This window comes from Molothrus ater, chromosome 22 (assembly GCF_012460135.2).
Source record: "Molothrus ater isolate BHLD 08-10-18 breed brown headed cowbird chromosome 22, BPBGC_Mater_1.1, whole genome shotgun sequence".
In the NCBI taxonomy this organism is placed as follows: Eukaryota; Metazoa; Chordata; class Aves; order Passeriformes; family Icteridae; genus Molothrus; species Molothrus ater.
In genome coordinates, this window is record NC_050499.2 from 1,698,243 (window position 1) to 1,723,877 (window position 25,635).

Sequence of the window (25,635 nt, forward strand, 5' to 3'; positions counted from 1 at the left end):
CTGGGATGGGGCTGTTGGCACAGCTTTGGGCTCCATCCAGGGATGGTCCATCAGGACACAGCCTGGCACTGGTGTTAGCAGGGATTCTGAGGGACAGCCTGGCAAGGGCGTTATCAGGACACTGCTACTGGCACTGGCACCCCAACACACCCTTTTCCTTCCCTACCAGCTATCCCTGCCATTTTCCAAAGGTCCTGCTGGTTTCCCAAGGATAACTGAACCCATCATCTTCCCTCTGTAGTGCCTGGTGCATCCACAAACTGAGGGAACGGCTGGAGCTATGCTGCGATGTTTAGGTTGGATATTGGGAAAGGTTCTTCCCCCAGAGGGTGCTGGCACTGCCCAGGCTCCCCAGGGAATGGTCACAGCCCCGAGGCTGCCAGAGGCTGCTCCAAAATGCTCCAGGGATGCCCAGGGTGGGAGTTTGAGGTGTCTGTGCAGGGACAGGGGCTGGACTGGATGACCCTGTGGGTCCCTTTCTCACTCAGAATATTCCATACTTCTGTAATTCCCAAGAAATGTTCCATCTGTGGTTTTATTTAGCATTCTGTTTCTTGCCCCACACAGCAGCACTTCTCACAGGTGGGACTAAACATCCCTCATTTTCCTCTTTATTTTACATCAGCCCAGCTCCACTCCAAGCCCAATTGGATTTTTCATTACTGTGGCAGGTTATGATCCTTTGGATACTTTTCCTGTAATTTTCATGTTTTCATTTTAACATTACTCACGAGATTGAAAGCTTGGGATAAGAGGTGGGAAGCTTTTGCTCAGCACGTTAGAGAGGAACCTCTGGAATTTGAATGAGGTGAGGGATGCCAGGGCTGGTGGCTGTGGAGATGAGGGGAAGTGATGGAGCTGAGCTGGGGAAGCTGCAGCACACGAGGAGCATCCACAAAAACAGCATTTCTTAAGGCCCAGCAGTGCTAAATCTCTGCGCCTCTCTGACAGCTTCTACTGCCATCAACATCTCCCATGTTTTTCAGTGAAGTAATTCTTTTAGATGCTTCAAATATAGATAGATTTTTGTGTATAGAGGGTTTTTTTTTTATTTATATAAATATATATATATCTACTGTCAGCTGGTATTACAAAGAGCATAAAGCACATCTCCAGCTCCTGCATGTTCAGCTTGGCTGGGATCACGTCGCAGGAATGAGAGGACAAATGAGCCAAACTCCAACATTTCCCCTCAGCAGGGGACACCTGGGGGGTCCTGCTGTTTGAATGGCTCTGGGATGCTGCTGGTAGCTCTGGGTTTCAGGTAGTCCCAGATGCTTTGGTAGGGAATATGTGTAACTGAGCATTTATGCCCCTTATTTCCCTCTGTATCAGATAAAAAGCACTCCGGGCTTTTTTCTTGAATTACTTTGCCTGGAGACTGCCAGCTTCTCTGCCTGCATCCCTCTGGGAAGCAGGGGGCTTGTGGAACTCCTTTTTATCAGCAAATTAGATAATGGCAATTATCTTGATGATCTTTAAGGTCCCAGCCCAGTCCATTCTATGGTTCTACGATCTTACTTTTGTGTCATTAAATGCTGGCAATGACTCTCAGCTTCCCCCACCTCCTGTGGCAGAGAACATCATTTCACTTGGCTGCAGAGCCCGAGCCTCAGAGGGATACGGTGTCGGTCCACAGGAAATCTCAGCCATGGGACCCAGATATTGCATTTAGATGTAGTTGCTTTCATTAACTCCCTATTTTATAGCACTCATCAGTCTTTCTCTCCCCTGCCAGAAAGTCTCCAATGTACTGAGGAATATTCAGGCCTCTTTTGGCAAGCGTCAGAGATAAGTGGATAATAAAACACACCTTGAAAATATTCTCCATCCTATTATTAGCCACTTTCTTATTATACTTGCAAAGAAAAAATTCCAGTTATGAAGCAGCACACTCCTCTGTATTGTCAGTCCATCGTGCTCAGACACTCGCAAAGAAAGTCTTTCAATAATATTCTCACTATTGTTTGTTGATTGGCTCTATTAATCACTTTTCACAGCCTCAGCTACACATTTCCATGAGCGTGCACAGTTTAAACCCCCCTCCCTCCCCGCAGCCTCCTTTTATGCTCCCATGAAACTTTGAGGATGCCTAAACCCCTGCTTCAGCAGGAATGAGAGGAGACAGATCTGCAAAGCTGCCTGCTCTCCTTTTAGCGAGAACAAAAGCTCCCTGGAATAGCAACTGTTATTTACTCATCTCTCATCAGCAGATTTGACCTAATTTTGCTCTTCCCATGCCTTTGTTTCAAACACCTGGTAGCGGCATCGCCGGCGGATCCGGCTCTGTCACAGCGGCTGGATTCACTTGGTGGGGGAGGCCAGCTCCTCCTGGGAAAGCTGAGCCTGGTGGCCTGGATGAGCCTTGCAGAGCAGCCCCCAGCGTTTCACTTGTGGGCAGCCCCCGAGAGCCTTTCCTGAGCCCCCAGTGTGCCCACAGTGGGTGCTGGGCAGTCAGCCTCTGGCACGACTCTTCAAGCTCAGTTTGGCTCAGGTGAGGGCACCTGGCTGCCCATCCACTCCTAAAAATACACCCAGACCCCGATTTGTAGTGATCCCAGCCCAGGTAAGGGCTCAATGCCCACTGGTGGCACTGGTTGTGTTTGCAGCAGCCCCCGGGGCAGGAGCTCTGACTTCACCTCAAAGGCTGCCCAGAGGAGCTCAGCCACAGATTTGTCCTGGCTTTCCATTTAAAATAGCCTCCAGCCCTCCTGTGCCAGCGAGGAGGCAGCAGGAAGGGAAATGCACTGATGAGAAATGTGGGGGCCCGAAATTCATTTTTCAAAGATGGCAGCAAAGCCAGTGATTTATCTGCTGTCACCACGGTCCAAGCAAATCTTCCCCACCAGGTGAGCGATGCAGGAAAGGTAACTCAGCAAACACAAAATACAACGAAGCCCTGTCAGGCTCCCTCACCTAGAGATGACTTTTATTTTGAGCCCTGAATGTAATTAACAGCACTGACTTGAGAAAAGTAATGAACTCTCTCCCATGCGGTCTCTGGGATCTCTTAGCCAACTTCCATGCTCTTTGCCTCGTGCATTCCCCACCAGTTTTCCCTCTGTCATCTCTGATTTATTACCTTCAGAGCAGAATCTTCATCCCCAGGGCTCAGCAGCTCTGAACTGGCTAAGAAAGACCTTTGGTGTCATTGGGACAGACCCACTCAGGCAGTGTTGCAGTTTTTGGAAGTTTTGGGTCCCTTGAGGCACTCATCCATCCTGTAGCCAGCCTTCTCCAGGGCTAGCTGGTACAGATGTTTCCAGCAGATGTTTTGGCTCTTTTAGGAAAGCTGTGTGCCATGGAAGCCACCTCCCCCTCCCTTCATCCATTTGGGAGCCACAGGACATTCCAGCCATCACCTCCAGCAATGACCACGCTTCACCTCCCGCCTGCACGGGGCAGCCACAGCCCTGCCTGGCCAGGGACATGGGAAAGTGTCACAGCACAGGCTGACTTGTACTGATTGCTGTCTAGGGTCTGTGTACAAATCACAAATGGGACAGGACTGCTGTGGAACGTGCCTTGAGCTGTTTTATTTTCCAGCATCAGTCTCATTCCATGGTCATGACAATGGGAAGATGCCAGCAGCTCACATCCCAGGCAGCAGACAAAGAATTTAATGTTACAACTCACTTTATGAGTTTTTTGACCAATCACACAAAGCAAAAGCACATTGACAGTAGTTCTGTCGAAGCACTATAAGCACACATACCTTTGGTTAAAACAATGCTTGCTTATTTCAAATACAATACCTGCTTGTAAGCCTTAAAACACAATGCACAGAGCTCCATTATTAAGCTTCAACCTTCCTAATATCTTGCTAGATAAACTTTTCTGTAGCTTAGGGAGTTATTCTAGTCAAGCATTAATACACAGACCATTGTTCTATTTGTCCTTGCTTTTCTACTTTTTAAATAATTTTTTTGCTGACCAATCTCATGGCTGCTGCTTAGCTCCAATCACAGTTCTGCTGTCTCTGAGGCCTGCCTTTTGCAGCTTTCCCAAAACCCTCTGATTTTGTAGATTCCCACAATACTGAACGCCAATCCAGTTATGAATAAGAAACCCACCCCAGCTCCATAAACCAGCCTCTGGGCTGACTGACAGAGGTCTCAACCAATAACACCTCCCCTAAAATACAAGCATTTGACTGGATCAGAGTCTGGGAGGCATAGGGATTAGACCAATGGCTGTTTAAGAGCCAGGAGCTTTGAATTGCCTATAAAAGCAAGCCCTGAGCAATAAAACAGGCTGTTTGGCTGATGAACAGCCAAGGTCTGTCCTGTGTTATGTCTCAGACACGTGAACATCACGTGTCACAAAAGGCTTCCCAGGAACCTGGGAAAGCAGCACAGCCAGGATGCAGAGAGGAGACACTGTCCTTTCAAACCTTTTGTAGGGTTTGAGGTGCTTGTGAAGCCAAGGCTCAGAAAGAGCTGTACAGCCAGGAAGGGGGATGCTGGTGGAGGTTGGAAAGGGACCCTGCTCCACAGTCTGTGTGTGCAAACTGCAAACTAAATCCTTTGGTGCAGAGAGGTCCAGCCTTGTGGGAGGCGTAATTCTGGCTCAGTGGTTTTGCATCTGCAGGGTTTGTGCTAATGGCAGGCTTGGCACAGCCTTTTTCCTCTCTCCCCATGGTCCTTCCAGCAGCATGAAAGCTTTTTGCAAGGCATTCCTGGGAATGATGTGTCTGGGAGGTGAGGGAGGTGAGCCTGGCTGGAGGAGGTGGCACATCTAACGCACAGCCCCAGCCAGAAGGGAAATCCAAGGTGTGACTGTGCTCTTGTTGAGTTGTAGGAACTATGGAGAGACCCAGAGTGTTTGGAGGTCATGGCCAGTGTAAAGGGTTTGGTATTAAAGGTCTTTCTCTGTTGGTCCCTGCTGCCAGAATTAGGGTCTGACACTCAGAAATCCAGGTTAGTGTCTCCTGTTGGCTGCATCTCCTGTGCCCAGGGAGGTTGTGGAGTCTCTGTCTCTGGAGATATTTAAAACACACCTGGATGTGTTCCTGTGGCACCTGCTCTCTGTGACTCTGCCTCAGCAGGGAGGTAGGGCAGGACAATGTCCAGAGATCCCTTCCCGCCCTAAGTGTTCTGGGATTCTGTGATTCCCAGAGCAAGGCAGCCAGACCAGCTGAGAGTCTCACTGGAAAATAAATTATTTAGTGCACCTTCAAATAAAACCAGGGGTCTTTGCTCTCATATCGTTACTGTTTTCTAATAAAGGTGCCAAGAAACTGTTCTGCCTGTGGGGTCAGTGCTAGGTGCACGGAGATCACTCACTCTGCAGGCAGATTGGGAGGGAGCTGCACGAGCCGGGGCCGCCATCCCTGCTGGGTCATCCCTGGTCAACAGCTTAGCTGGGAAATCAATCAGAAAGCTCAAGATGCTGTCAAATAAGGCTGGTAATTCCCTCTGTTGTACCCAGCAAATAATGGGAGTTTTTATACATCCACTTTGGGCTTTTTCAAACAAAATTGAGAAAGTAATCACCTGCCTGCTTGAAGGAAATTTCCAGAAGCTTGAAGGTGCTGGCCATGGGCTCTGCTCAGATTTTAGATTATTTTAACTACAGTGCTTTTCCTTCAATCCCTTTTTTTTTTCTTTTTTTTTTTTTTGGGTGGTTTTGGATGGCTGAGTCGTTCTTGACCTCCTGCCTCGAATTCTCATGGTTTGTTACTGCTCATCGTTAAAGAGCTGCTGTGCTCTACACCAGAATCGATGCAGTTCAGGCCCAGGGAAATGAATCCTGTTGCCAGTCAATTCTAATCACTTTGGGACCCTTCTGAGTGTGAGGAAGTTCTATAAATGCAAGCAGGACCGTGGGATGCACGAGCTCTTTCCAAGTGCCCAAGGTGTGGATAGTGAGTGCTATTGAAAAGCTTTCACCTGAGGTTTGGCTTCATTATTAAAATTATTTCAGCAGTTCCCCAAGATCTCCTTTCTTCCTCCTCAGTGGCAGCACAGCCTGGGATTGGACTGGGCTGTTCTAATGCCACATATCTGATTATTCCATTTGCTTACCTCTGCTGAGAGGTACCTGCAGAAGGAACAGGTCCATATACACCCTATTTGCCTGGATTTAATGGAAATTGTAGTTTTGATGCCTGATTCTCTCTGTTTTCCTTTATTCTTGCTGGGAAGAATATTCCCCATAACCAGATATGTGGGTGTTGGGTGCAAAGCCTGTGAGGAAGTTTGGGCTCCCAGAGCTGATTTTCAGTTTTTATTGCCCTAATTGGTCAAAAATCTACAGCAACCCTGCAGTTCCCCATTACCTTTGTCATAAAGGGCCTGGAGTGACAGGACAAGAGGGAATGGCTTTAAGATAAAAGAGGGAAAGATGGGATTTTGGGTAGAAATTCTTCCCTGTCAGGGTGGTGAGATCCTGGTACAGGGAGCCCAGAGAAGCTGTGGCTGCCCCATTCCTGGAAGTGTCCAAGGCCAGGTTGGAGGGGCTTGGAGCCACCTGGGACAGTGGGAGGTGTCCCTCCCATAGCAGATTGTGGAATGAGATGTTCTTTAAGGTTCCTTCCAACCCAAACCATTCTGGGATTCTGTGCTGAAGTTTGTGAGGTACCTGCTAATTTATTAACGCTCCACTCACTTTTATTAATGCTCCTAATGTGCCACTGGCAGAGCCAGGACTTTGGGAGAGGGGATTGTTCTTATCTAAAGGGAAGGCAATATTTTACTGTGAAAAGCAACACAAACCAGCATGAGACTCCCGATAAATCATGTGCTCAACATCACCCGGCTGCGACGGAAATTAATGGGAGTTGCAAGGCAAAATTCCCCATCATCTCTTGCAAATCTCAACTGGAGCTTGTGTTCTCAGCCTCACTGCTGTGTGCAGCCTGTGCTCCCACGCTCGTTCTTCATGGAAAAAGGGCCCTCCAGCAGCCTGTAAAGTTTATGATGAGACGGAAGCAACTGGAGCTAAACTGTGAGCTTTTTGTCACCGCCACACGCAGCCACTCCGGGGCTCGGCAGGGCCCGGTGGCTGTGAGAGAGAAGCAGAGGAAAAGCAGCAGAGTCTTCAGTCACTCACAAAATATGCAGAGCTGGTTTGGAGTGAGGCAATAACCTTGGAGTTGCTCTCCCGACTCTAATAACCCAAATGTTGAAGGCACTGGGTTGTAGCTCATCAGGAACGGCGCTGCCCCAGCTCAGCGTGCTCAGCACCACACCAGAGCTCTGGAGTTGGGAAAGGTCCTTAATGAAGCATTAATTCATCCAGCACCGCCTGCTGGGCCTGCTGCTCACACAGGAGGCCACACGGTGTGTCCCTGCTGGAGGAACTTCTCTTGCTTTTCGTTTTCCTTCTCTTCCTTTGCTCCTAGGAAGGTGCCATCATTGCAGGTAATGAATTCAGGGCAGGTGGCAAATCACCAGATCCTGCCATGCCCATGGCTGCTGTAAAAAATTTAAGACATCAAGTTCTGTGAAACTGCCTGTAATGAAGCATCCCCTCGTTACCTGCAAGGAACACATTGTGGGAGGCTTCTCTCCCTCTTCTGGAGTTACCCCACAGCAGCGTTAGGGCTTTTTAAACCTTTTTGATTTCTTCTCTCAGGATGCAGCTTCTGCTCAGATTTTTTAAAACTTGAAGAGAACATAAAGGATCTTACTGCCAGAAGCATCACATCTCAAATGCCATGGAGAGATTTTCCTATTTATCATTTTTTTCTGCAGGCTTTTTGAACCCTGGTGGTAGAGCAGACAAAGAAAAGGCCAAGCAAAAATGCCTAGAAATACAGTGAGGAGGAGAAGTCATAGAATCATTGACTCCTGGAATAATTTGGCTTCACAGGGTACTTAAAGCTCATCCAGTCCCATCCCCTGCCATGGGCAGGGAGACCTACCACTGGACCAAGCTGCCCCAAGTCCCATCCAACCCAGCCTTGGACACTTCCAGGGATCCAGGGGCAGCCACAGCTTTTCTGGGAAACTTGTGAGAGGGTCTTCTCACCCTCACAGGGAACAATTCCTTCCCAATGTCCCATCTAACCCTGGCATCCAAGGTGGAAGCCATTCCACCTTGTCCTGTCACTCCATTCCTTGTCCACAGTCTCTCTGCATCTTTCTTGTCAATTCCTTCAGGCTCTGGAAGGCCACTGTTCACTCACCCCAAAGCTTCTCCTCTCCAGGTGAGCACCCCCAGCTCTCCCAGCCTGGCTCCAGAGCAGAGGGGCTCCAGCCCTGGGGCATCTCCGTGGCCTCCTCTGGGCTCCTCCAGCAGCTCCAGCTCCTTCCTGTGCTGGGACCCCCGAGCTGGAGGCAGCTCTGCAGGTGGGGTCTCAGCTGGGGGGCAGAGGGGCAGAATCCCCCCCTGCCCTGCTGCCCAGGCTGGGGATCAGCCCAGCACAGGGGGGTTCTGGGCCAGGGCCTGTCCAGCTCTCCCCCACCTGCACCCCAAGTGCTTCTCCCAGAGCTGCTCTCCATCCCTTCATCCCCAGCCTGGATGATCCTGGGGGTTGCCCTGGCCCAGGTGCAGCACCTGCCCTTGGCCTTGTTTAATTTCATGAGTCTGTCCAGGTCAGGACAAGGTTGGAGGATCTGCTCTGCTCAGTTTCTGTTACCAAAACCAGTTTGGAGGGGAACCAGTTTTGTCTTTCTGGGGTTTCTTTTCTCATCTCTCCTCTCTAAGGACACTGTGTACGTGTGGTGGAGATCGTTGAGTAAGTGGCAGCATATGGGATTAGGATTTCTCCCTTTAATAATGGTTGAGCTGATAGCAGATTGTGTTCTCTTTTTTTTCCCCTCTCCCACAGAAAATAAGTTGGGTTTTTTTTAGCATGGGCTTTTCAGCAGGAGCTGTCTGTTTTCCATCAAACATTTGAGCATAGCAAAGAAAGAACATATTGCTAATTTTGGCCAAAATTTGATGGCTCGTTTTTGACCAAGCATTCCTTGCTTTTCAAATCCACCAGCTTGGAGCATAAAGAGGGGATGTGGTGAAATCCTCAGTGCCTCCTTGTGTTCTGCTGCACTTCCTCATGGAAGTGAATTTCCCACTGAGCTGTAAACCTCTGTTCCTGTTCCCCTCCATGAATTATCCAGTGCTATTCCAGTGCCTCGTGGCAGAGCACAGGCAGTGAATAGGCACTGTCATGAAACACTCCAGAGCTGCAATTAATAACTCAACCTGCAGAAAGAGCTTAAAGAGCTTAAATTTAGAGCTGCAAACTCTTGTGATGCTCTGCCTGGAGCAGGGACTTCTCCCTGTGTCTGCAGGGTGACCTGTGCGTGCAGCTTGGCTTTCCTTCAGGATGCAGATGAGCATTTGTGCCAACTCACAGCCAGAAAATGGCAGAGAATTCCATCCAGATTCAAGGAATATGTGGACTTTAAAGGAGCAGCCAGGGAATGTGTTGATGTGATTCCAGGGTGGAAGTTAGGAGGATGAGGGGATGGAGGGATACAGGACAGCTTTTGCTTTATTCTGCTGGGAAGATGAACTGGTTTTCCTAAGGGCTGGGAAGGGGCCATGTAGGAGCGTTGGGGGGTGGGATGGTGGGGATGGATGGAGACCAGAGATCTCTGGAGCCAGGCCTGGGAACTTGTGGGTTATTGCAAAGGGCCTGGGTGCAGGGCCCTGCTGGGAGCTGCCAGGCACAGCTCAGAGCAGGACTGAGAGAAGAGAGAGAGGTAAAGAGAGAGAAGGCAAGAGTGTGGTAAAAGAGATGAGAGAGAGAGAGGTAAAGAGTAAAAGAGGATGAGGTTCCCATTACAATACCATAAATCTTCCTCTGTGTTGAATATTCTGATTCTCACTAACCAATCCAGTACAAGATACAAATCCTACAGCATTTCCATACAGCCTATAAGAATCATTACATTACCACACTGTGTTACATTTTAAACCCTAAAAACTCCTCTTTGGGCCCCTTCTGCCAAGCTGGCAGGGTCTGCTCTGACCCTTGGGCCTGTCTGCAAGCAGAGGGTGTTGTTCCATCAAAAGGGGATCACCTTCAGCCAGCCACACCATTGTTTTCCCGTTGTTCAGTAGCTGAGGTATCTCAAAGCTTGCTTTCATTTCAATATCGCTTATAGTTTCTATATTCTCAAAACCTTCTGCCAGGCAATCTTTTGCCACACTGGGAAGTGCCTGTGGACTCTGTTTGGTCAGGGATGTGATGTCTCACCTGTTCCAGCCTCAGCCTCGGTCCCAGCCCTGCCCACGTCCCCACAGGGTGGGAGCTGTCCCTGCTTCTGCCTCTGGCTGTTGCACCATGAGAGCAGCAGGGAGATAAAAGGAGAGCAAGGAGATAAAAGTGCCCACAATTTTTGGGAGGTGGCATGTGCAGCCCAGAGACCCATTCCACTGAAGGAAGCAATAAATCCCAGCTCTGGGAGCGTGCTGGAGCACTCCTGCTTTGCTGTCCCCTCCCCATGCTTTGCACTGGCCCCATTCCCCGTTATCTGCTCATCCTGAATTGCACAGGAAACATTCATGTGGGAAAATAATCCTTTCACCAGGCCAGCTGAGAAAAATAGCTATAATTAAAAACAATGATGCACTGGGTTTCGAGCAGTGGTCTTTATGTTCCGTCAGGCTGCCAAAGACCAGGCCAATTAATCTGTTACAGGTGGGAGTTTATTTTAATATCATGTTGAAAGTCAACCAGGCTGTTTGGCTTCGTTTTCCACCATCTGACTTGGTCCTCCTGCCCTCTTGCCTTCATTAGTGGGAGACAGTAAAGAAAATTACAGTCTGTCCTACTCAAGGCAGCTGTGCTGGGAGGGTTTTTAAAAAGACAGAAGTAAATACCAGTGACCTGGCAATTACTGGAGCATTGTTTATTCCAGTGCTAAATGCAGAAGCCACAAACCTGTTAAACTGTAGGAACATGGAAACCCATTATAAGGGAGATTAAAGCAGCTAGCCTTTGAAATAAGAGTTTGTTTTGTTTCAAGGTGATGCACACAGGATTGTTTCTTTCTTCCTGATGCTTTTAACTCTCCCCTCTGTAGTGTCACATGGAATTCACACAGAGAGATGTGGATGCTCGATCTGTGGAGGGATATTCCCAGACAATTAGCTTAAAATAACCTTCCCTGGCTGCCCCCTCGGGTTGGAATACACTGAACTGATTAATATTACCTGGTTTGACAAAGCAATTCATTAGTGGGCAAGCAGAGGGTGATGGTGGATGTGGTGGCCAGGAGAGCTGGACCGAGGAGCAGGCTGTGTTTGCCTCTTCAATTTCCTTCAGCTGTGGGAGCTGGTGAATCTTGGAAAACAATGAAGCGGAATTTATTCTGATTTAAGTACCTTTTTAATGCTCAAATGCATGAATTATCTTCCTGTTAATTGGAGGATTTGAAATATCAGTGAGCATATGCACAGCCTTACCTCGGCTATTCCCTGGGAAAGGGTAAAGGCAGAAAGGGCCTTGCAGGGAGATGGGGGATGCAGGGGAGCTGCAGCCAGGGGAGGCTGTGCCATGCAGTGCTGGTGCTCTCAGCCTCCCCCAGCCTCTCACCAGGCTGGGCAATGCCTGGGAAAAGTCACCCCTTCCTCCAGGGCTGTGGATGGGGTGAGGTGGGCGAGCAGGGGCCCTGCTGGCTCCCGCCAGCTCTGCAGAGGGAAGCTCTGGCTCCAGCAGTGGAACTGCAAGGAAAGCTCAGCTGCAGGTTTAAGGGGGCTCGTTTCTCAGAGAGAAAAGCGAGGTTTGTCTCACCCTTGCCGTACCTTTGTGTAAAAGCCTTTCATTCAAGCTCCTGCTAAGGCTTTGTTGCTTTGTGTGCTGGGAGGAAAGGGAGACCTGGGTCCCTCCCTGAGCATCCTCCTGACAAAGCCTTGCTCCTCCTCCCTGCCAGAGGAGCTGCTTCCCGTGGCCAGAGCTGATCATTTCCCTCTGTTCCCTTTGCTGTGGATGTGTAGCACTCCTGCCTTTCCCTGATCTGGAGACAGCCCAGGAGCATTTCCCCATCCACCACGCTTTCATGACTCGATTTATCTGTTCGGTGGCTGCAGTGAGAATTAGTTATTAGCAGTGCCCTAATCCTCAGTAGCTCACTTCATTTGACTGGAGCCAGGGCCAGATTTTAATCTTGGTTGTAGTGGTGTAAATCCTCAGTCAGCTTCAGTGGAGTCGACCCAGGCTTTATAACAGTGTGAGCAAGATAAGAGTCCTCTGTGCCCCTTCCTCCACGGAGCCCTTGGAGGGACTAAGTCAATATCTACCCCTATTCTCATAAATCTGTATGAACTTGGCCAGTATTCCCCTAGGGAATGCAAATCAAGATGGGAAATTTCCCCCCCCTTTCATTTCAACAGGACTATCTCAGGAAAATATAAATCTAAGTATTAACTTGAGCTGCCAGCCCAGAGGGTCACAAAATCAGGGAAAATGGTTCTGACATGCCCTGTTAACTGGGAGTGCTCCCCAAAAGATAGGAGAAGATGAGGTTGGAGGGGGGAAACAGCTGGCAGTGGTGATAAGGCTCTGCTGGAGCCGGGGGTGTGCAGCTGCACCTACTGCTGCTGAGGCTGGCTGGAGCCTGTCAAAATGCTGCTTTAACCACAGGAGGGAGGCTTAGATGGGCTCTTCATGCAGGAATCTGCCCGTGGGACAGGGATGTGGAGTAGGAGGACACCTCTGGGTGTGGTGGCTGTCAGAGGGAAGCTCTCCCAAGGTATGCTGGAGCCTGGAGTGGGCTGGTGATGGAGCAGAGGCATCCACCAGCCTGGCACATCTTTGGCTTGGCATTCTTCAGTAATGATTTCCCATTCTGGCTCAGCTGAAGTCCCAGAGAAGAGCAGGATGCCTTGGGAGGAGAGCTGGAGGGCAGCTCACAGAGCAGGGAGGGGAAGAGCCCATTGACACCCAAGGCTTCCATGGATGGTCCTCCCAGTGACCACTGATGTCTAAAACCCACAACAGCCCTGGCCAGCTCTGTCTGTCATCCACATGTAGATTTACCAACACAGCAGGCATTAGCATGTCCAGGCAGAGCACTGAAAAGTACCTTGGCTTGTTTATTAAAGAGCACATTTCTCCCCAGATCACCAGCTGACAGAGCCCTTGGAAGGTTAAGCTTGCATCCTAGTTCATATTTCCTTGCTCCTTATAACAAAATTACCCAATTCATTCAAGTCATGGATTTTTCTGCAGCTGAAGCAGTTTCCCAGAGGAAGTTGTCATGCAGGCTCACAGTTATGGAAATGCCAGAGTTATTTCTGACACCAGTAAATAATAGTTCTCTATGCACTGACACTGTTTTCTTACCTTACCAGGCTGGGGCTGGAGCCGTGATTTAGATGTTTGCAGCTGATTAGCATTTTTGGGACTGTGGTAAGCAATTTGTGCAGTGTGTTTCAATCTTATTTTATGCACAGGAAGGAGGAAAAAAGTGATTAGTGCTCTTTGGAAAGAAATGTCTGCTAAATTGTCCTGATCAAGGTAAATCAAGACATCCCCTGGAATGATCTGGGAGCCAGTCCTCCCCCACAGCTACTCCCCATTCAAAGGAAAATGAAGACCTTGTGGTTTTGTTTGCTGGGGTTTTGTGCTATTTCTGCCAGGGAAAGAAAGATCTTTCTCCTGCAAAATCTTTTTTCCTGAGATAGGGAAAATAGGATCTAGCCTCTTGCATCAGGAGATGTCAGTGCATGCAGAGGGCTGAAAAAAGCCTTGGGGAAAGTGCTCATGCCTCAAACTCTGGAACCTCTGCAAACTCAGCCCTGAGATGGGGATGCCTGTGAGAGGAGAGGGCTGAATGTGCTACAGAATCACAGGATCATGGAATGGTTTGGGGTGGAAGGGGACCTTAGAGCTCCTCCAGTGCCACCCCTGCCATGGCAGGGACACCTTCCCCTGTCCCAGGCTGCTCCCAGCCCTGTCCAGCCTGGCCTTGGGCACTGCCAGGGATCCAGGGGCAGCCCCAGCTGCTCTGGGCACCCTGTGCCAGGGCCTGCCCACCCTCACAGGGAGAAATTTCTTCCCAAAATTCCAAAATCCAACCTAACCTTGCCCCTGTCAGTGTGAAACCATTCCCCTTGTCCTGTCCCTCCTTGTTCATTTAATGAGTCCCGCTTGGGGCACCCCAGGACCACTCCTGGGGAATCTCACAACCATCTCCTGGGCATGGGATGCTTCCCAGCTCCAGCTGGAATAGATTCTGTGTATCTCCCCCTGCCATGAACACTTGGTTTCCCTTTGCCCAAAGCCCAGCAGGAGCTGTAGGACACAGGAAATCCCTGCTCAGCTCCCACACAGCAGCAGCACCACCATGCCAGGGACTGGGATGAGGGTCCAGGTGGCAGCAGGGACAGGAAAACACCCCAAAAAGGACTGGGTGTGAGCCACCAGGGGCTGTTTTGTCTGCACAAGAGATGACTGAGGAGAGCCACAGGAATAATCTTCCAACACAGAAACAACTGGTGGGCAGAAAGGAAGAAAGCTTCTATCTGTGTCCACAGAAGATTGGACAAAAAATAATAAGCTGTTATTGCAGCAAGGAAATGTTAAGAAAGACATTAGATATAGCTTCCTGAAAAAGAAATTAAATAAAAATATAGCTTTACAAAATCTCAGTTGCTGCAGGTGCTTAAGCACTGCTTAGACAAACTTAGTCCAGGTGTGGCAAAAGGGTAGAAGTCCTGTCAGACAGGCTTGGTGATGCACTTGCTGTTCAGTCAAATCATCCCCATGCACAGCCATGGAAAACTTGGCCTAAAAGAGCATCCACTGGCAAAGAAACCAAACAGCACAGGCTCCCAAGCTCTTTGCTCCTGTTCCTCACCTGTGTTGGGAGTTCCTGAGCGAATCTCCTCTGCCCAGGATTATGTTTCACCTATCTCAGGAAAATATAAATCTCTGTATTAACTTGAGCTGCCAGCCCAGAGGGTCGTAGCCATGGGGGCAGCTCACAAGCCCCACTGCCATGCTGAAATTGAGAACACTGTGGTAATTAATGCAGGACTTCTGCATCCTAGGGCTGTTTGACCCTGCTGCGAGATGAGGATGTAAAATTAACTCAGAGCTCTGGCTTGGGCTCCTCTCTGGCTCTGGGAAGCTCCTCTCCAGCTGGAAAGGAGGAGCTTGGTGGTGATTGTTTGAGATCAGAGCTATTCCTGCAACCTGGCTGTCCTGTGAACCTCAGCTCCATGCTCTGCCTCCCTCAAAGCACCCCCACCAGCTTTGGTGTTGGTTTCTGAGTCCCCTGCTCTGTCCCTGAGGCAGTGGAGCTGTGGCTGCTGTGGCTCCCTCCGTGCCTGGCACCCCTTTGTAATTATCTCCAGCCCAACTGCTCATTTCCAGCAGAACTTTAAACATTGCTCCCTTTTATGTAGCACAGCTTTTTAATTTCCCTCCCTAACAGAAGTGATTGTTTATGTTGTAAATGCCACATTAGGCCCTGTGAAATGGAGATGGAATTGATTTTCATTTTGGAGATTTCACAGCTTGCCCCAGAACTTTTCCTCTTGATTGCTGGTGCTGGGGAGGCCCAGGAGTCAGGAATGGCACATGCAGCGGGGGATGTACAAACACCAGAGTCTTCCTCCAAGTGTAGCTCATGGATCATGGAATGGTTTGGGTGGGAAGGGACCTTAAAACCCATCCAGTTCCACCCCTGCCATGGCAGGGACACCTTCCACTGTCCCAGGCTGCTCCAAGCCCTGTCCAGCCTGGCCTTGGACATTTTCAGGGATGTAGGGGAAACTTCCCTGGGCACTCTGTGCCAGGGCCTCCCCACCCTGACAGAGAACAATTTCTTTCTAATATCCAATCTAAATGCCCATATTCCAGCTTGAAGCCATTCCCCCTTGTCCTGTCACTGCACTCCTGGGTGAGATTCCCCTTCTCACCCAGCTCAGTCCAGCCCTGTTCCAGCTTCCAGGACTCAGTCAAGGAGCTGCCTGGTGATTTCTTTCTTCTTGAGAGGGATGCTTGGATCAAACTCTCCCTTCCCAACTCTGACAATGAGGAGGGGGAACACAAACCCTGTGAGGAACCACTGAGGGAGCTGGGGGTGCTCAGCCTGGAGAAAAGGAGACTCAGGGGTGACCTCATCACTCTGCAGCTCCTGAAAGGTGCCTGTGCTCAGGTGGTATTGGAAAATCAGAGCCTCAATGCAGGGAAGAAATTATGAGGAGGACTCTATGACATCAGAAGGCTAATTAATTACTTCATCATACTATATTATTCTACACTATATTACACTACATCTAAACTGAAACTGCACAAGTACTCAACTCAACAAAACCTCCTGACTGTCTCCTGACCAACTGTCAGGACACAGAGTGCAGAGATTGGTCAAGAAAACAAAACACTCACACCAGAATCTAATCATGCAAATTCCTTCAGGTAAATAATCTTCTAACACATTCCACATGTTCCAAAACACAAGAGGAGTAAATGAGATAAAAATTGTTTTGGTCATTCTTTTCTCTGCTTCTCTCACTGCTTCTCTCAGGTTCAGAGAATGTGAATCCCACAAGGTGGGGCTGGGCTCTTTCTCCAGGCAGCACTGACAGAACCAGAGCACACAGCCTCGAGCTGCACCAAGGGAAATACAGGTTGGATAGCAGGAAAAAGTTTTTACACAAAGAGTGATAAAGTTCTGGAATGTTCTGCCCAGGGAGGTGGTGGAGTCCCCATCCCTGGGTGTGTTTGACAAAGCCTGGATGTGGCACTGGGTGCCAGGGTTGAGTTGAGGTGTTGGGGCAGTGTTGGACTCCATGATCTTGAAGGTCTCTTCCAACCTGGTCATTCTGTGATTGTGTGAATTCTGAGGTGGGTCCCAGTCAGCCCATCCACATGAGATCCAGGCCTTGGCATGTACCAAGGCCTTGCTCTTGGTTGCTCCATGTTTGTGAGAATTGATGTATTTACCCTGTAGTAAACAGGTAGGGTGTGTACCCTGCTAAGTATTGATTGTTACAGTAGCAGTATTACTAACAGTGCCTTCACTGTGTGCAGCACATGATGAATAAGACCATCAAAGTTTTTACAGATCAGGAAAGAGGGGGAGATGTGAGAAATGGACTTGTAAGGAATTCTTAAAACCTGACAGAAAGCTCACACAGTCTTGTACATCTGTATGCAAACTCTGAGATAAGGTGTGCTGGCTTAGGAAGGCCATGGAATAGAGATGACATTGTGGAGAGAGAGACTGAACTAGAAACAAGTTTCAACAAGCTTCAAAATATGGCCTTGCAAAAAGACCAGATATTTTAGAGAATTGGAACTGTGAAAGATGCATTGTAGCAGGACCACGTGGGGTAAAAATATGGATGATTGGTGTTAGAAGTAATAGCAGCTTTGTGTGGCAACAGCTAATAGGCTGAAAAACATTTCTAAGGTATTGTAACCAGGAAATAGGCTGGCTTCTGATAGAATGGCATTGAGTTTTACATCTCTTATGTCTCACCCTTCATGGAGACTGATAATGGAATAGAATCTTTTAAAGCTCCTCTCAGTTGCCCCATCTCTGTAAAAGCTGGGAAAACCAACAATGTTCTGGTGGGGCAAGCCATGGAGATAGTTCTTTTTTAGGCAGAGATGTGATGGAAACTCTTTTCCTCACCTGTGCTTGCAGGATCAGGACAAGCTCTGAGGAAAAGGAAGCTGTGTGTGTCACCCTCCTGTAGAACAGTGGGATCACCAGTGCCCACTGTCCAGCTCCTGTCACCAAGGATGGGAACACACCTTGGGGATGTAAAATCCTGTAAAATCCTTAGGGATGGTATCCTTGGTAAGATCCTTGGGGATGTAAAAATCCCTCATGTAGGGAGCAGAAGGAGCTCTGCCAATCTACAGGGCTGCAAGGATGTGATTCCCTATCCCATCTTAGTCCAAGCAGTAGGAATTGTAGAGGTCAGGGATGGTTTTTTTGGTCCCCAAACTGCATGGAAGTTCCTCTCAGCTGTTGCAGCTCCTTCTTTTAACACAGTGCTTGTGTTTGATCACCCTGATCTCAATGGATCCCAGGCAGGGCCCTCAGTGACATCACAGTAAATCATCCCAGCAGCCCAAAGGTTGAAATATGTTTGCATCCCCCATTTCTCCAGGAATGCTACAGAAAGAATCAGCTTATAAATAATGAGGCTTGAGCACGGGAAGTTCATAAATGCCAGGGCCTGTTGAACCATTTGCTGCCAATAATTCATTATTTTATAGAGGGCAAAGGGAAAAAATGCACGAGTCTCCTATCACCTTAAAAAATGAATTAAAAGTAGCTGCAGAATAATCTGTCCTGTTCCCAAAATGCATTTTTGGAGCAGACTTCCTCAATTCCCATGTAAATACAAACCCCCCTCTGGCACTGGAGCTGGATCTGCCCATGTGAGCGCAGAAGGGAGGCAGAAGGATCCGAGTAAGTGGCATGAAGACAATTTGCTTGGACCGGGGAGGAAGATGCACTCTGACAAGGATAGATGGAATGAGGTTGTTGCCAGAGAAAATCTCAAGGAATTGTGAGCCAAGTTGGGGGGAGCCTTGGATGCAGCGAGCATGCAAATCTCCTTGTGTTTTTTGGTTTTGAAGTAGTAGCAGAGCAGGCGAGGGGAGGGAGGGGGCTAGAAAAATCCAAAGAAGCTTTGTCAAGTCTGACATTCCTTTTGCATCCAAAAGTGGGTATTGATTTTCCACCCGTGACTGCTATAAATGAGAATTTCTGTGTCGCAGCTCAGGCCCGCTCTCCTTGTGTTTCTTATCTCTTTAAATATGATTACCTGCACTTCATGGCTTCACAGGCAAAATTGTAATGAACTTTGCCAGCCCAGGCAGCCCCGCGTTGCCGTGGTGTGCGTGAGCAAATGACTTCCACCACTTCCTCCTGTTCTGTCTCCGGGCTACAGGTTTATTGACTTTCCGCTAATTTTCTTGTCAGGATAATTCTCCCAATCAAGATTTAAAACAAACTGGGAGGTTACTAAAGTGCTGGTGGTTCAAGTCCTAAAGCTTTTTGTTTTGACTGAGAGACCTTTGAGCATTTGGGTTATGGGGGGTAGATGAGGGAAGGGGATGGGTGGGGGGGTTGTGCTTGATTTTGGTCTGGTACAAAGCTTTTTGTGGAGGGAGTGGGTTGTTTGTTTAGAGCAAATCCCTTCTTCCATGCCAACATCTGCTGCTCTGTATTTGCTCGCAGGGGAAACTATAAAAAAAAATAGGAAAAGAAAGAAAGAAATAGATTATTCCCACTGCATCAACCTACAGGCATCTGCTGGCTGCAATTTTCTTCAATTTCTTGCCGTGAAAAGCAAGAGCGTTCATTTTGTAAGTGCTGCTTTTGTGTGTGACCTATATTTTGAAAACTGATGGGGTCACCACCTCCCTCCTCCCAACCTGTTGAACCAAAGAGTGTCTGAGATCTCTCCTAGATTGTATTTATCTCAGAGATTATTTAAAAAGCAAGGTAGCTATTACTAATAAGACCGTGTTGTTCTGGTGAGGTTTGATTTTTTGCTTTTTTTTCCCTCTCCCCTTTACTCTCCTTTGGAGATGAAAATCCCAGCCTGGCTCCACCTGACCAGGAAAGTGCTTCCTTTGCTGTCTCCATCCTTCAGAGCTGATTTAAAAGCACATAATCTCCCTCCACTCATCATCTCCTGGCCCTCTTTGATTTCCCCCCCGTGGGTTGCTATTACGCTGGCTGGCAAGAGTCGGGAGGTGTCGGAGCCTGTCAGGTACATTTGAAGACATCCCATTTGTGCATATGGATACACACATTGCAGCTCTCCAGTTGCTTAATGACACATCTCATTCCCCTTGGATTGGAGCTTGGATTGGCACAGGCAGAGCCAGGTGAGCTGCAGCAGCCCAGATCCATCCGTGTTCAGCACTTCTTTTGCTCTTTATCAACTTTGGGGTCTTTTTTTTCCCTGTCAGAAGTTCCTCTTTTTTTTTTTCTTCCCCTTTAATCTCACTTTCTATTAAAAGTCTTCCCAGAGCTAATGTAATAAATTTAGATCCAAAGCCAGATGCATAGCAAAACTTTTGGCAGAGAATACTCTATCAGAAGACATTGCAAATGAAATATGCTTCCCCTTGGGGATTATTCTACAGTTTAATTTAATTTGATATTTCAAATTAAATTAATTCAAATGGTTATGCAGTTTCCAGGGAAAACAGACTTCATTTATGATGTTCTGCCACCAAATTGTTTTGCTCCTATCATATATCTTATATTGTTAACTGGGAATGATAAGTAGTGACAACGTAGGATTTTTTCATGCCCTTTGTTTTGCAATTCCCATCCTAAAGGGAACAGAAACATCTCCTTATGCAGGGGTTTCTCTGTGGGGTTATTCCAGCATTTCCACTGAAACCTTACTGTGGCTGAAAGTTAGATTTTCATCAAAATGTGGCTTAAAAAAACAATAATGTGTTTCCTTTGAGAAGGTTTTGGGTTCATGGGACTCCTACCTCTTGCCTGGTTTCAATTCACAGAAGAAAAAATACCGACTCTTTGTTTGGGATTGGGGTTTTGATCTTCCAGACTTTATGGCACGGGCAGGAAGGATGTGAGGAAAAAGGTCTGAGATGCTTTTCTAGCTTATTCTGTTGGTTTGGGATTGGTTTGGACACTCTTGGGGACTCAAAAGCAGCGTGGGCAGGACCTTGGGGAGCTGATTCTGCCCCTCTCAGGTGAGACCCCACCTGCAGAGCTGCCTCCAGCTCGGGGCTTCCCAGCACAGGAAGGAGCTGGAGCTGCTGAAGGAGTCCAGAGGAAAGGGAAATGATTACAAGGATGAAGCACCTTTGCTGTGAGGAAAAGCTGGGAAATTTGGGATTACTCAGCTTGGAGAAGAGAAAGCTCCAGGGAGACCTAATTGTGTCCTTCCAGAACCTGAAGGGATCCTAAAAGAGAACTGGAGAGGGACTTGAGACAAGGGCCTGGAAGAATGGGACAAGGAGGAAAGGCTTCGATTGCCAGAGGGCAGGGCTGGATGGGATATTGGGAATTGGGAATTGTTCCTTGTGAGGGTGGGCAGGCCCTGGCACAGGGTGCCCAGAGCAGCTGGGGCTGCCCCTGGATCCCTGGCAGTGCCCAAGGCCAGGCTGGGCAGGGCTGGGAGCAGCCTGGGATGATGGAAGGTGTCCCTGCCATGGCAGGGCTGGAATAAGAAGAACTTTAGGCTCCCATCTAATCCAGGCCATTCCATCAGTCTCAGCTTTTCAGCCAGAAGTTATTTTCTTTAGCAGGGGCAGGCCAGAAGTTATTTTCTTTATCAGTTGGTAAAATTTTTGCACTTCCCAGCCAGATCCAGCTTCACCTGGGGGAGAATCAAGAGGGTTGTGCTGCACTTGGGGGGTTCCATTTCCTTTCATCCTTCAGGAACAGCAGGGAGCTTCCTAAAAACAACCCAAACCCCAAACCTGGATTGTTGTGCCTTTAGTGTGCCCTGCCTGGAGTAGGATTACTGATGTTGTGCCAGCCCTAAAGCAGCTTCCCAAGACCTGTGGGAATTCCCATGGGATTCCTCTGTCACCATCTTATCCTGCTTGTGCAGTGAGTGATTGATTCAACATGGCTTTCCCCCACAGACTCTGATTATCCAGAGTCATCAAGGAACTTGCTCCAAACTCTGAAGTACATTAAGACAAGGTAATTCAGGGAAGTCTTTGCATCTGGAAATCTCTGTAAGCACTTTCCTATCTGCTGGCCTGTAGAAAAGCCATTATTCTCGACAGGGGAAAAAATATTGCTAATATCACAAGAGGCTTTGGAAGAGAACATAAAGCTGGTTTCATTTTCCAGTCAGCTGAGATCTAATATTTCCTGTACAAGATGTTGAGATGTTTTAGAAAAAGGAGCAATGTTTATTTGTCTAAAGCACCACACACACACACACACACACACACACACACACACAAGTTCTATATTGTGCTTCTGGCTTTTTTCCATTGTAAATGGTTTTGCAGGGAGAAATCTCTTTCCCATCCATCACAGCCAGTAGATTAGAAAAATATAAATATCATCTAAAGAGAATGGAGCTGAGGCTCCTATGGAATGCTCAGGAGAGAAATGACAAATGCAGCATCCCTGGTGGTGGGGAAGGCTGGGCTTTGGGTCAGAGATAGCCTTGTTGTCTCCCTGGCGATTTATTTGCTTACACTCTCCCAAGACAAGGCTCCCAGAGTGATATTTCTTATCAGACATGTCTTTTGGGCTGGTCCAAACCCATTTCATTGAGCAATCTGCCATCAGCAAAGGAAGGTTGGTCAAAACATTCTTTTTTTTGCCCTTAGAAGTGCATCCACTTGAGGGTTTTTCCTCATTATTTTTCAAGTCCTGCCAGGATTTGTTCCAGAGTAGTCCCAAAGCACTCTCGGGACCATTGGATTCCAGTGCCCCCATGGTGCTGATCTCAGCCTGGCAGCCAGGCTGATGCCCCAAGCTTTTGTCTTTTGAGCCCTGACCATTCCCTGACCAGTTTTGGGCATGATGGGAGGCAAGTCTGTGCCCTGGAGGGCTCATGGATGGCTGGATAAGTGTGATGAGGATAAAGCTGTAGTTACAGGGCACGGCTTGAAGTGAGAGAGGACCCTCCCTCATCCCTTTGGCCAGCCCATCCCCATGGCTGGGAGCACTGGAACACTGAAGCTTTCAAGTGTTGGGATTTTCATCATTTTTTCCTTTTTAAATTCCTCTTCCTTCTCTTCCTCCTCTCTTTCTCCTCCAATTTTTTTTATTTGTTTATTTTTTTTATTTTCATTTTTATTTTGATGATGATGATGACAATATTATTATTATTATTATTATTATTATTATTATTATTATTATTATTATTATTATTATTATTATTATTATTATTACTATTAGTCAATGTTTTTCTCCTCGGTGCTTTCCTGGCAGCCAGGAATTCTTCATTGAAGGTGCCAGTGCTTTGGTTTGATGATGTGCTGCCAGTGGTTTTGGTGTGGAAACCCTGCTAGAGCTGAAGTTGGTCTTTGGGCACAGTCAGGGTAGTCAGGGAAATGTCCTCTCCCCCCCAGCTGAATTAGGCTCAGGTTTAATTTGGGTGTGGAGCACCCCCAGCAGTGGGTGTTCCATTGTGTCTCAGTGCTGCTTCTCCTCAGGCAGAAACCAAATCCATCCCAGCACAGATTTTGCTTTTTTCATTTTGGTGATTCACCTTGTCATCCATCTTCCCCAAAACCTCTCCATCCCCCAAAGCCCACCTGGGTAGGGGGAGCACGTTCTCTCCTGAGCACAGACACAGAGAAAGGGAACATCCAGGCCAAGGCTGCCTCCTTTGCCTTGGCTTCCTCTCCTTGGAAGCTTTTGCTTTTAGTGGTGCTGATGCCTTTTGGGCTACCTAAAAACAGAGGCCAGACAAAATTAAGGGAATAAAAAGCAGTTTTATTTATTGAAGGGCCTTCAGGTACATTTAGGGCAGACAAAGCCCCCCAAGGGCTACACACAAAAAATGGACTCACAGGTTTCACACTTTTATAAATTTGGTCCATTTGCATTTTGGGGGCTAATACTCCAATTATAGTTTCAGCTAATGAAGTCATTTACCCCAAGTTTGCTGCCCCCAACTCACTTTTGTTCCCATCCCTCACAGCCTGAGGCAGTGAGGTGTCCTTGATTGCCAGGCCTGGAGAGGAATTGTTGTGTCTGCCCAAAGTGGGGAAGCAGCAGCTCCCACTGGATATGGAGTTTAGAATTATACACTAAAGAACTGCAGGATTGCAAATCTTCCAATATTATTTCTATTACAAAAAATATAAATAATAATTTATATTACAAAAATTTTGTAATTTACAAAAGTATTTTGTAATTCACAAAATTATTTTGTAACTCATATTACAAAAATGATAAAAGCTACCATCTTAAGGCATCAGTGCTGCCAGTTCCTGTAGTCCCACAGGCCATGTCTGCAGGGTCAGGTCCTGGGAGGGGATTTCTGGGAGTGCTCTGTGTCCAAGAGCTCGGGCTGGGAGCAGCTGTGCCCAGTGCCTGCTCAGGTGCTGGAGATGACAGAGTTCAAACGCCTGCAGGCAGATGCTCCCTGCAGCCCAGCTCATCCTCAATCCACTCAGGTGCCTCTCCTGAGGAAGTTTCTCAGGGCACTGTGTGCTCTGTGACACCTCTGCTTTTATGGTTTCGTTTTTCTCTGCTGCAGCCTTTGTCTCTCAGCACAGAGAGTCACAGAGAGAGATTGCCTGACCCTGGCTCTGCTTTGGGCAGTTTTGTTCTCCCCATGTGCCTGAGGGGCCTCCACAGGCAGCCCCAGCATGGAGCCCTCCAGGCCAGCCTGGGCAGAGCAGGGATCTTGGGAGAGCTGACCATGGAATCATGGAATGGTTTGGGTGGGAAGGACCTTACAGCTCATCCCATTCCACCCCTGCCATGGCAGGGACACCTTCCCCTGTCCCAGGCTGCTCCCAGCCCTGTCCAGCCTGGCCTTGGGCACTGCCAGGGATCCAGGGGCAGCCCCAGCTGCTCTGGGCACCCTGTGCCAGGGCCTGCCCACCCTCCCAGGGAACAATTCCCAATTCCCAATATCCCATCCAGCCCTGCCCTCTGGCACTGGGAGCCATTCCCTGTGTCCTGTCCCTCCATGCCTTGTCCCCAGTCCCTCTCCAGCTCTCCTGGAGCCCCTTCAGGCCCTGCAAGGGGCTCTGAGCTCTCCCTGGAGCCTTCTCCTCTCCAGGTGAGCACCCCCAGCTCTCCCAGCCTCTCTCCATTGGAGTGTTCTCTTGAGGGGGTTCTGTCTGGGGGGTCAATAAATGGAAAATTTAGTCACAAGCTGCAGGATGGGCTCTCAAGGCCATTCAGAGGTTCTGGCCGCACTCAGAGCAAGGGGAGGCTGCTGTTATCTGTAAATCCCTACAGAAAACCTCTGGTATGGGCTGGCTTTCCCAGGGAGGTGCCTCTCTGCTCCTGCAGGTGCCTGGTGTCCCTGGAGAATGGCAGCTCAGGTGAGGGCATTGCTGCCAGACCCCACGGCCTGAGCAGCCCACGGTGCCTTTCTTCTCCTCCCAGAGTGTGACAGACTGTCCCTCTGGGCCTTGGGGTCAATCTGGGGGCTCACTGGGGTGTCTGCTTTGCTCCAGAGCCAGCTGAGTGCCACAGAGGTTAATGGCTGCAGAGGGAAAAGCCTTCAGGAATGCAGTGTTTGTCCCAAGCACCTCTGGGTGACCCAAAGCCCTCAGAGGTGGCTCTGGGGGCCAGAGTCTCACACACAGCCCTGCCTGGACTGTGAGACCTCTCCCTGGCCTCAGGAGCACCATCTCTTTGTGTTAAATACATCAGTGCAGATAAAACCTGTGATCTAGGAGGCTCTGGCTTCAAAACCTGTTGGGGGTGAGCTGCTGCCCTTAAGGTGCTTCAGGAGTTATTGATGGAACAACCTTGGGGGCCGAGTCTCAGCTCTGACAGAGGCGAAGGAGAAATCATTGTTTAAATAACCCCCAGGGACTGGAACTGCTGGTGACCCAGAAACACTTTATTTTTTTATTGCTTTCCATAGCTTCCCCAGGCTAAAGCTGTCTCCAGTAAAGGAAAACCAGGTTGTTACTGGGGGAGTAAGCAAATTAGCAGATGAGGGCAAAAGCTGAGCAGAGTTGAGGACCCGGGAGCTGTGACAGCTGAACAGCACTTGTGCCTTTCTCTCTTCTCTTGCTTTGAGTGTCCCACTGATCTGTAGCCTCTTCACCAAGTA

The 25,635-nt window shown here is 48.5% G+C and overlaps 1 protein-coding gene and 1 long non-coding RNA gene across 4 annotated transcripts in view; one reads left to right on the forward strand and one right to left on the reverse strand.

Annotated features, from left to right (window-relative positions):
- The window catches only part of KIRREL3 (kirre like nephrin family adhesion molecule 3), a 398,993-nt gene that overhangs the window by 135,890 nt on the left and 237,468 nt on the right, over window positions 1–25,635 (forward strand). The window lies entirely within an intron of this gene.
- Window positions 10,604–11,227, reverse strand: LOC118695682 (uncharacterized). Its single transcript, XR_004981570.1, has 3 exons — window positions 11,110–11,227; window positions 10,838–11,019; window positions 10,604–10,742 (listed from the first exon to the last, which is right to left on the reverse strand). It is a non-coding gene; the product is annotated as an uncharacterized LOC118695682 (long non-coding RNA).